Raw genomic sequence first — 10,091 nt, 5'->3', positions numbered from 1 at the left:
TTTTTTTTTTAAGATTATGTGTTTATTTATTCATGAGAGACACACAGAGAGAGAGAGAGGCATAGAGACACAGGCAGAGGGAGAAGCAGGCTCCATGCAGGGAGCCCGACGTGGGACTCGATCCCGGGTCTCCAGGATCGTGCCCTCGGCTGAAGGTGGCGCTCAACCGCCGAGCCGACCCAGCGATCCCCAAGGGGCATGGATTTTTTATCTGGACAAAAGAGAAGAGGTGCTTCCCTGTGACCCTTCAGAACCCCCCCCCCCCCCCCCCCCCCCGCCGCACACACCAGCCCTGTCCCTGGGAAGCTGAACCGCATCAGGGGAGGCCCACACCCCGCGTGGAGATAGCCGAGCGGCAGCCGGGGCAGAAGATGGGAGGAGCCAAGTCCGAATTCTCCCGCGGCTCTAGCGGCTGGCTCATAGACCATGTCCCTCGACCAGGGGTCCCAGCTGTGGCCAGGCACCCCCCACCCCCCCGCACACGGCTCTCTCAGGCTCTGGGTTCCCCTAATGGCTGCCCCCTTGGCCCCTTCAGACCCAGGTGCTGGCTCCCACCGTTAGCAGCTCTGGGGTGCTCTTCCAGCTCCGGTGGTTCCCTAGACCGCACCCACGCTCTTATAGTCCTTTTATTATTAAGCTCTCTTCACATTCCCCATGTGTGTTCCTGCTGGGACCCCGGGACATACAGTGTGGATTTGAGTTAGGGTTAGTTTTGGTGGTGAGCGTCAGAAAACCCAAAATAAAACTGTTTACACAAGATAAAACTTTCTAAGTTCTTTCTCATGTACATTGCACGTGGTATTGAGCAAGCCAAAGCTTGTGCCGTGGCCCCTTGAACTTTAGATCATACTATATGTGCATCTTTTAATCCTCTTTAAATTAGCATCATAACTGAGACATCCCCCCCCCCCCATGTCCTTATAAACTCCAGAAAGAAGACATGGCTCAAGTGTCGTCTTTGTTTTTTTTCTTTTTTTCTTTTTTTAGATTTTATTTATTCAAGAGAGACACAGAGAGAGAGAGAGAGGCAGAGACACAGATAGAGGGAGAAGCAGGACTCCATCTGGACTGGGATCAAGCCCTGAGCCCAAGGCAGATGCTCAACTGCTGAGCCACCCAGGTACCCATCACGGTCATCTTCTAAATCACTTTTCCTAATGCTCACAGCAACTTCAGAAGGATGATCTCCCTCTCTCAGCACCCCAGTGTCTATCCCTGCACACACACTTCAGTCATGACGTCTATAAATGCTCCAAGTCCCTTATCTGTTTGTGAGCCTGTCTCCTTCCTTGATTGCTGGAAGCATCTCATTTTGTCTTATTATCCCCAGCTCTAATTCCTGGCATAACACAGACACCAATAAATGACAAGGATATTTTAAGGCCTGCATAATATTTCATCATATAGAGGCACCCTAGTTGATTTAGCTACTTCTTTGTTATTAAACATTAAGGTGATTTTTTTAAAAGATTTATTTACTTATTTATTCATGATAGACATAGAGAGAGAAAGAGGCAGAGACACAGGAGGAGGGAGAAACAGGCTCCATGCCGGGAGCCCGACGCGGGACTCGATCCCAGGACCCCAGGATCACGCCCTGGGCCAAAGGCAGGCGCTAAACCGCTGAGCCACCCAGGGATCCCCATTAAGGTGATTTTTATTTTAATTTTAGACAGAGAGAGAGAGTTGAGGGGAATCAGCAAAGGAAGAGCAAGAAGCAGACTCCCCACAAGGCAGCTGGATCCCAGAACCCTGAGACCATGTTTGGAGTCAAAGGCAGATGCTTAATCAACTGAGCCACCCAGGCATTCCCAGGTGATTTTTTTTTTAAGATTTTATTTATTTATTCATGGAGGGATCCCTGGGTGGCGCAGCGGTTTGGCGCCTGCCTTTGGCCCAGGGCGCGATCCTGGAGACCCAGGATCGAATCCCACATCGGGCTTCCGGTGCATGGAGCCTGCTTCTCCCTCTGTCTGTGTCTCTGCCTCTCTCTCTTTCTCTCTCTGTGACTATCATAAATAAATAAACATTAAAAAAAAAAGATTTTATTTATTTATTCATGATAGACATAGAGAGAGAGAGGCAGAGACACAGGCAGAGGGAGAAGCAGGCTCCATGCCGGGACTCGATTCCGGGACTCCAGGATCACACCCTGGGCCAAAGGAAGGCGCCAAACTGCTGAGCCACCCAGGGATCCCCTAATTTTTATTTTGTATTATAACCATCATGGTAGGATTTTTATCTGATCAGTGAAATAAGTACCCCTGTCAGTAGTAAGTGGAAGAGACTTCTACGTGCTCTTTCAGCACGCACACATACTGATCTCTGCCTCTCTGGTTGCAATCTTCTAATTACAATCAGACTACATTTCCTTAATTTTCTTTTTCCACATCCTATGTGGCTCATGTCAGTGTAGAAGGGCCCTTGATTTTCTTTTTAAAGATTTTATTTATTCATGAGAGGCAGAGAGAGAGAGAGAGAGAGGCAGAGACACAGGCAGAGGGAGAAGCAGGCTCCATGCAGGGAGCCCGACGTGGGACTCGATCCCCGGTCTCCAGGATCATGCCTGGACTGAAGGCGGCGCTAACCGCTGCACCACCCCCCGGGGCCCTTGATTTTCTATCTGCGCATATGACCAAAAAAGGGGGAGACAGGGATAATCTGCCGCGTGCAGGCACTCAGATGGGTACTCCTAGAGGCCAACCTTGTAAAAAGACACCTGGAGAGAGACCCGTTAACACATCCTGTAGTGAACTCCCAGCCACACTGCTTGCTGCGAGGGAAACTTCAGCCATGGAACTTCGTTTTTCTGAGTCTCAGTTTCCCCAACTGTAAACAGGGAAATGAACACCCAATAGGGTGGTTGTGAGGATCCAAAGAGAGGTCTGTAAACAGTCCTTGGCTCTTTGCAGCGGGTCAGCAAATGGCAGGTTTAATCGCAAGTGAGGAGCTCAGAGAAGGATTTCAGCTCTGACATTCCGGGCCGGCGAGTCAGGCCATCCTCACCGCGCTGGGCAAGGGCGTCTTTAGGATCAGCAAGACTGGCCTCCGAGGGAGATTCCTGGGGTTCCCGGAAGCAGAGACGGGCCACAGAAAGCCTGCAAGCCGGCCGGGGCCGGGAGCTGGGGGTGGGCCAGCGACGGGAGCTGGTCGCAGCCGCAGCCGCAGCCGCAGCGGGGAGGGGAGGAGGCTGGCCCAGGCCTCTGCTTCCACCACATCCCTGCGAAGGTCTCAAAGCCCCAAGGAGGCCAGAGGGCTCCTTCCCCGTGTCATGTGGTGACGGAGCCCGGGCCAGCTCCTTCCCAGGCTGGAGGGCGGGAGAGTCGTTAGGGACACCTGCCTCCCCCGCCCCCACCCGGCGGGACCCAGCGCACCTGCGCGCGGGCTGCGCCTGGGAACACGTGGCGCCGCGGGCCTCCAGGCCCGGGGGAGGCGGTGCGAGCGCGAGCGCGGCCGCAGGGGCCCTGCCCACGTCCGAGGGTGCGAACCACTGTTAAAGCAGCCCCCCGACGGAAGTGGGCTGAGGCTGGCACCAGCACAAAGAAGGTGGGGAGCCAGCAAGAAGTAAACCCGCCAACATAAAAGATGCTGACATAGAGAAGGTTTCACAAATAATAGTGACAGGAAGGATTATTCAGTTAATAATCCTGGGATAATCGATGAGCTCATTGGGGGAAAATTTGAATTTAGATGCGTATCTTCTATCACACACCAAAAGTAATCCCATAGAGTTAAGTGGTGGTGGGGTTGTGGGGATTAAACTCCACACCACAGAAAGAGTAGAATGTATGGGTTGTCTAGAGGGGCGGGGGTGGGACTTTCTAGACTTTTTTTTTTTTTTAAGTTTTATTTATTTATTCATGAGAGACACCGAGAGAGGCAGAGACACAGGCAGAGGGGGAAGCGGGCTCCCTGCAGGCGCCCGATGTGGGACTCGTGGGGGATCCCAGAATCCCGCTCTAAGCCAAAGGCAGAGGCTCAACCGCTAAGCCACCCAGGAGTCCCCAGACTTAAAAGGGATGAGGTAATTCCCATTAGGAAAGATGGATGTGAGACCCCTGGGTGACTCAGTGGTTGAACGTCTGCCTTTGGCTCAGGTCGTGAACGCAGCGTCCTGGGATCAAGTCCCACATCAGGCTTCTCCTAAGAAGACTGTGTCTTCTGTCTCTATGTCTCCCATGAATAAATAAATAAAATCTTTTAAAAATACATAAATAAATAAATTAGCATAACAGATGTATTATCAGGGAACCTTAGATGCTCAGTGATGTGAGCTGACAGCCAAGAAAGAATTCTTGAGAATTGTGGTACAATTCTCACCACAATTCACCACAATTTGTGGTGATGTCTTTGGTGCAAAAAGGTGGTTTAATTAAAGCACAGGGACAGGACCTTGGGCAGAAGGAGCTGCACCCGGGTCATGAAGAGTGGCCCATTATATACTTTCAAGTTGGGAGGGGGTTAGGGAGAGCGAATCTCTAAGGAATTTTGGAAGCAAGGTTTCCAGGACCTTGAGGGGGCTAGTTGTTGTTAGGAAAAGGTCATTTATTACCATCTAATAAAATCTGTCCTGAGACCCTTCAGATGTATATCGGTGGGACGTTTGCTTGAGGGATAATTGCCACCATGTATCTTGGGGTGGTTAGAGATAAAGGAAATTTCTAAAGGAATTTTTATATCTTAAAGTAGGCTTATAGAATCCTGGGGCGGGGGTGGGGTGGGTCAGTTTGGGCTAGGATTGCTTTTGCCCTTAGCAAAGTGTCAATATCGATATAAAGGCAGTTGAGCACCTATAGGAATGTCACTCTGCCTGTTTCCAGGACTTGTCAATAGGCTATAGATAGTAAGGAAACTTAATAATTTTTCTTATGTCTTTGTTTCCCACATCACTCAACACCACCAATCATTAGGGAAATGAAGATCGAAACCACAATAACACTTCACACTCACTGGGATGGCCACTATTAAAAAAAAAAAATCACAAGTGTTGGCAAGGATATGGAGAAACTGGAACACTTGTACACTGTTGTAGGAATAGAAAGTGGTCCAGATGCTCTGTAAAACAGTTTGACAGTTCCTCAAAAAATTAAAAACAGGGGTGCCTGAGTGCCTCAATTGGTTAGGCATCTGCCTTCAGCTCAGGTCATGATCCCAGGGCCCTGGGATCAAGCCCCACATCAGGCTCCTGACTCTGCAGAGAGGCTGTTTCTCTCACTCCCCCATGCTTATGCTCTCTCTCTCTCTCCTATCTCTCTCTCTAAAATAAATAAATAAAATCTTTTTTAAAAAATTAAAAACATGAAAAAAACTTGAAAAAAAAATAAAAACAGAGATGCCTGGGTGGCTCAGCAGTTAAGCATCTGCCTTCAGCTCAAGGCATGATGAAGACTGGGTCCAGGGATGGAGTCCCCCATCTGGCTCCCTGTGAAGAGCCTACTTCTCCCTCTGCCTGTGTCTCTCTCTGCTTCTCTCTGTGTGTCTCTCACGAATAAATAGATTAAATCTTTTTAAAAAATTGAAAACAGTTACCATATGATCTAGCAATTCTACTTCTGGATACATATACAAAAATAATTGAAGCAGGGTCTTGAAGAAATATTTATACACCCATGTTCATAACAGCCTTATCGATAATACTAAAACATGGAAGCAACCATTGAGAAATGTCCATTGAGAGATACTGGATAAGAAGCAAAATGAGGGATCCCTGGGTGGCGCAGCGGTTTGGCGCCTGCCTTTGGCCCAGGGCACGATCCTGGAGACCCGGGATCGAATCCCACGTCGGGCTCCCTGCATGGAGCCTGCTTCTCCCTCTGCCTGTGTCTCTGCCTCTCTGTCTCTCTCTCTCTGTGTGACTATCATGAATAAATAAATAAAATCTTTAAAAAAAAAAAAAAAAAAAGAAGCAAAATGAGGGGTCTCTTTTCCTCCCCAGCTGCTTGAGGCTCGGCTGCCATCATGAATGACACAGTAACTATCCACCAGGAAGTTCGTGACCAACTGACTACTTCAGTGGAAACAGATGGTCATTGATGTTCTTCACCCTGGGAAGGCAACAGTACCTAAGACAGAAATTCAGGAAAAACTAGCCAAAATGTACAAGACCACACCAGATGTCATATTTGTATTTAGATTCAGAACCCATTTTGGTGGTGGCAAGACAACTGGCTTTGGCATGATTTATGATTCCTTGGATTACACAAAGAAAAATGAACCCAAACATAGACTTGCAAGACACGGCCTATATGAGAAAAAAAAAAATGTCAGGAAAACAGCACAAGGAATGCAAAAACAGAATGAAGAAAGTCAGGGGGACTGCAAAAGCCAATATTGGTGCTGGCAAAAAAGTGAGCTGGAGATTGGACAACAGAAGGAGTAAAGATTCTGCAGTGGCTTTATCTGTGGTGATTATGCAAGATTTTTCATGAGAGGATTAATAAACTAAGAATGTTAAAAAAAAAAGTAAAATGTAGTATATACATACAATGGAATATTCAACTCTAAAAAGGATAGAAATTCTAACACTTACCACAACATAATTGATGACATTATGCTAAGTGAAATAAACTAGGCACAAAAAGACAAATTCTGTATGTTTCTCTCATAAAGACAGCAAACAGAATGGTGGTTGCCACAGGCTGGGGGGTGGAGACAGAATGGAGAGTTAGTGTCTAATGGGGACAGAGTTTCAGTTTTGCAAGATGAAAATAATTCTAGAGATGGATGGTGGTGATGTTCACACAACAATGTGAATGTACTTACTACCACCAAGCTGTACACTTAAAAATGGTTCGGATGGTAAAGTTTATATTAAGTGTACTTAAACACAAATGAAAAAAAAAGGTGGGGGGCACCTGATGGCTCAGTCAGTTAAGAATCTGCCTTTGGCTTGGTTATGATCCTGAGATGCTGGGATGGAGCTCCACATCGGGCTCCCTGACCCAAGGGGTACCTGTTTCTCTCTCTCCCTCTGTCCCTCCACTCTGCTCTTGCTCTCTCTCAAATTAAAAAAAAAACAACAACAAAAAAAAACACCTTAATATTTGGTCTGCTTTCAGGCACCGGGGTGGCTCTCCCTCTTGCCCTACATGTGCACTCTCTATGTCAAATAAATAAAATCATTTTTTAAATATTTAATTATTTATTTATTCATGAGAGACACAAAGAGAGAGAGAGGCAGAGATACCGACAGAGGGAGAAGCAGGGCCCCCGCAGGGATCTCGATGTGGGACTTGATCGTGGGACTTGATCCCAGATCCCAGGATCATGCCCCGAGCTGAAGGCAGATGCTCAACCGCTGAGCCACCCAGGCATCTCAAATAAAATCATTTTTAAAACAAGATTTGGGGGCAGCCCTGGTGGCTTAGCGGTTTAGTGACGCCTTCAGCCCAGGGCCTGATCCTGGAGACCCGGGATCAAGTCCCACATTGGGGTCCCTGCATGGAGCCTGCTTCCCCCTCTGCCTGTGTCTCTGCCTCTCTCTCTATGTCTCTCATGAATAAATAAATAAAGTCTTTAAAAAAAACAAAACAAGATTTTATCCTGTTTATTTGAACTCTGTTGTATGTAACAGAATATACATATATATACATGTATATTCATATATATATATAGAGAAAAAGAACATTGACTTACTTCTTATGTAAAAGATTGGCACTAAGCCTCTCACGGATTATCTTGTCTAAATATCGCAGGATTCCTTTTTTTTTTTAATTTATGATAGTCACAGAGAGAGAGAGAGAGAGGCAGAGACACAGGCAGAGGGAGAAGCAGACTCCATGCACCGGGAACCCGATGTGGGACTCAATCCCAGATCTCCAGGATCGCGCCCTGGGCCAAAGGCAGGCGCCAAACCGCTGCACCACCCAGGGATTCCCCCACACAGGATTCCTTTGAAGTATTATTACTCCCATTGTACAGAGGAGGAAAGTCAGGATTAGGGAAGTAAATGATTTGGGAGAAAATCACACAACTACTGAGTGATGAATGGAAAGCCAGGTGTTCTGGCTTTACAGTCCCCACTCTGAACCAAACTGTCCTATATCCCATGTCATTAAACATTCTCTGAAAACATGATTTTAAAGATTTTATTTATTTGAGAGAGAAAACGAGAGACAGAGCAAGAGCAGAGGGAGAGGGAGCGAGAGGGGCAGAGCTAGAGGGAGAAGCAGGCTCCCCCCTGAGCAGGGAGCCCAAAGGGCTCCATCCCAGGACCCCATGATCATGACCTGAGCCAAAGGCAGGTGCTTAACTTGCCTAAGCCACCCAGGCGCCCCTGAAAACATGATTTTAAAAGGTGCTTCATAAGATTCACTAATATAGATAAATATGAATTCCTTTAGTCCTTCCCCCAGCATTGTTTCTCTTGCTTTTGGAATATAATACTTCAAAGAACATTTTTGTGCATAAATCTTTGTCTCATTTCATTAGAGCATATACCTAAATGTGAAGTTTCAGGGTCAAAATGACAGCCATTTAGCTAACTAAACTAAAATTTAGTTTTAGTGTCACTGAAAGTGGCATTTATAAAGAGGTTGGTTTTGGGGTTTTTTTGTTTGTTTGTTTGTTTCTTTTCTAAGAGTTCATTTTAAGTAATCTCTACACCCAATATGGGGCTTGAACTTATACCCCAGGATCAAGATCTCATGGCCTACAAACTGAGCCAGCCAGATGCCCCTAAAGAGTATGTATATATGTATGTATGTATGTATGTATTTTTTTAAGATTTTATTTTTTTAAACAAATAATTCAGGGTTTTTTTTTTAATATATTTTTTAATTTATTCATGAGAAACACAGAGATAGAGAAGCAGAGACATAGGCAGAGGGAGAGAAGCAGGCTCCATGCAGGGAGATCCCAGGACTCCAGGATCACGACCTGGGCCAAATGCAGACGCTCAACCACTGAGCCACCCACGCATCCCCCCCTTTTTTTTGTAAGAGTTTATTTTTATTTTTTATTATTTTTTATTTTTTTATTTTTTTTAAATTTTATTTATTTATGATAGTCACACACAGAGAGAGAGAGAGGCAGAGACACAGGCAGAGGGAGAAGCAGGCTCCATGCACCCAGAGCCTGACATGGGATTCGATCCCGGTTCTCCAGGATCACACCCTGGGCCAAAGGCAGGCGCCAAACCGCTGCGCCACCCAGGGATCCCTATTTTTATTTTTATTTTTATTTTTAACTTATTTATTCATGAGAAACACAGAGACAGAGACAGAGAGAGGCAGAGACAGAAGCAGGCTTCCTGCAGGGAGCCCAACGTTGGGACTCGATCAGGGTCTCCAGGTCCACACCCTGGGAGGAAGGCGGCGCTAAACTGCTGAGCCTCCAGGGCTGCCCAAGAATTTATTTTTAAAAGGGGGTCAGGGACACCTGGGTGACTCAGTGGTTAAGCATCTGCGTTCAGCTCAGGTCATGATCCCAGGGTCCTAGGATCCAGTTCCGGATTGGACTCCCCGCAGGAAGCCTATGTCTTGTAAATAAATAAAATCTTTTAAAAATAAAAAATAAAAGGGGTTCAAGGAAAGGGGAAGGGAATACATGGGAAATCTCCGAAACATTCCCTAAATTTTGATGTAAACCTGAAACTGCTCTAAGAAATAAAGTCTATTTTTCGGGCAGCCCAGGTGGCTCAGCGGTTTAGCGCCGCCTTCAGCCCAGGGCGTGATCCTGGAGATGCAGGATCGAGTCCCGCGTCAAGCTCCCCGCATGGAGCCTGCTTCTCCCTCTGCCTGTGTCTCTGCCTCTGTGTCTCTCATGAATGAATAAATAAAATTTAAAAAAATAAATAAATTCTATTTTTAAATGTGGGTGTGTGCGGGTGGGTGGGTGAGGTGCTGTAACAACATGGAAAGAAGCATGTTGGGCTTCTTGGCCACAGTAAGGCCCCCCATCAGGAAATAGGTCAAGCTCTGACCCCCCTCCCCCCCCACCCCGACTCTCCACCCCGGCCCGCTGTGTGGCCTGGGGCAGGTCACTCAATCTCTCTCAGCCTCAGTGGCCTCACCTGTGAAATGGAGCTCACAGCAGCTGGGTGGTGGAAGGACATGCTGAATGTAAATCCTTAAATACTGCCTGGGGCTCTG

The sequence above is a fragment of the Canis lupus genome, chromosome 7, assembly GCF_048164855.1.
Source record: "Canis lupus baileyi chromosome 7, mCanLup2.hap1, whole genome shotgun sequence".
Taxonomy (NCBI): Eukaryota; Metazoa; Chordata; class Mammalia; order Carnivora; family Canidae; genus Canis; species Canis lupus.
The sequence above is the reverse complement of the archived record's forward strand: the minus strand, read 5'-3'. Positions refer to the sequence as shown.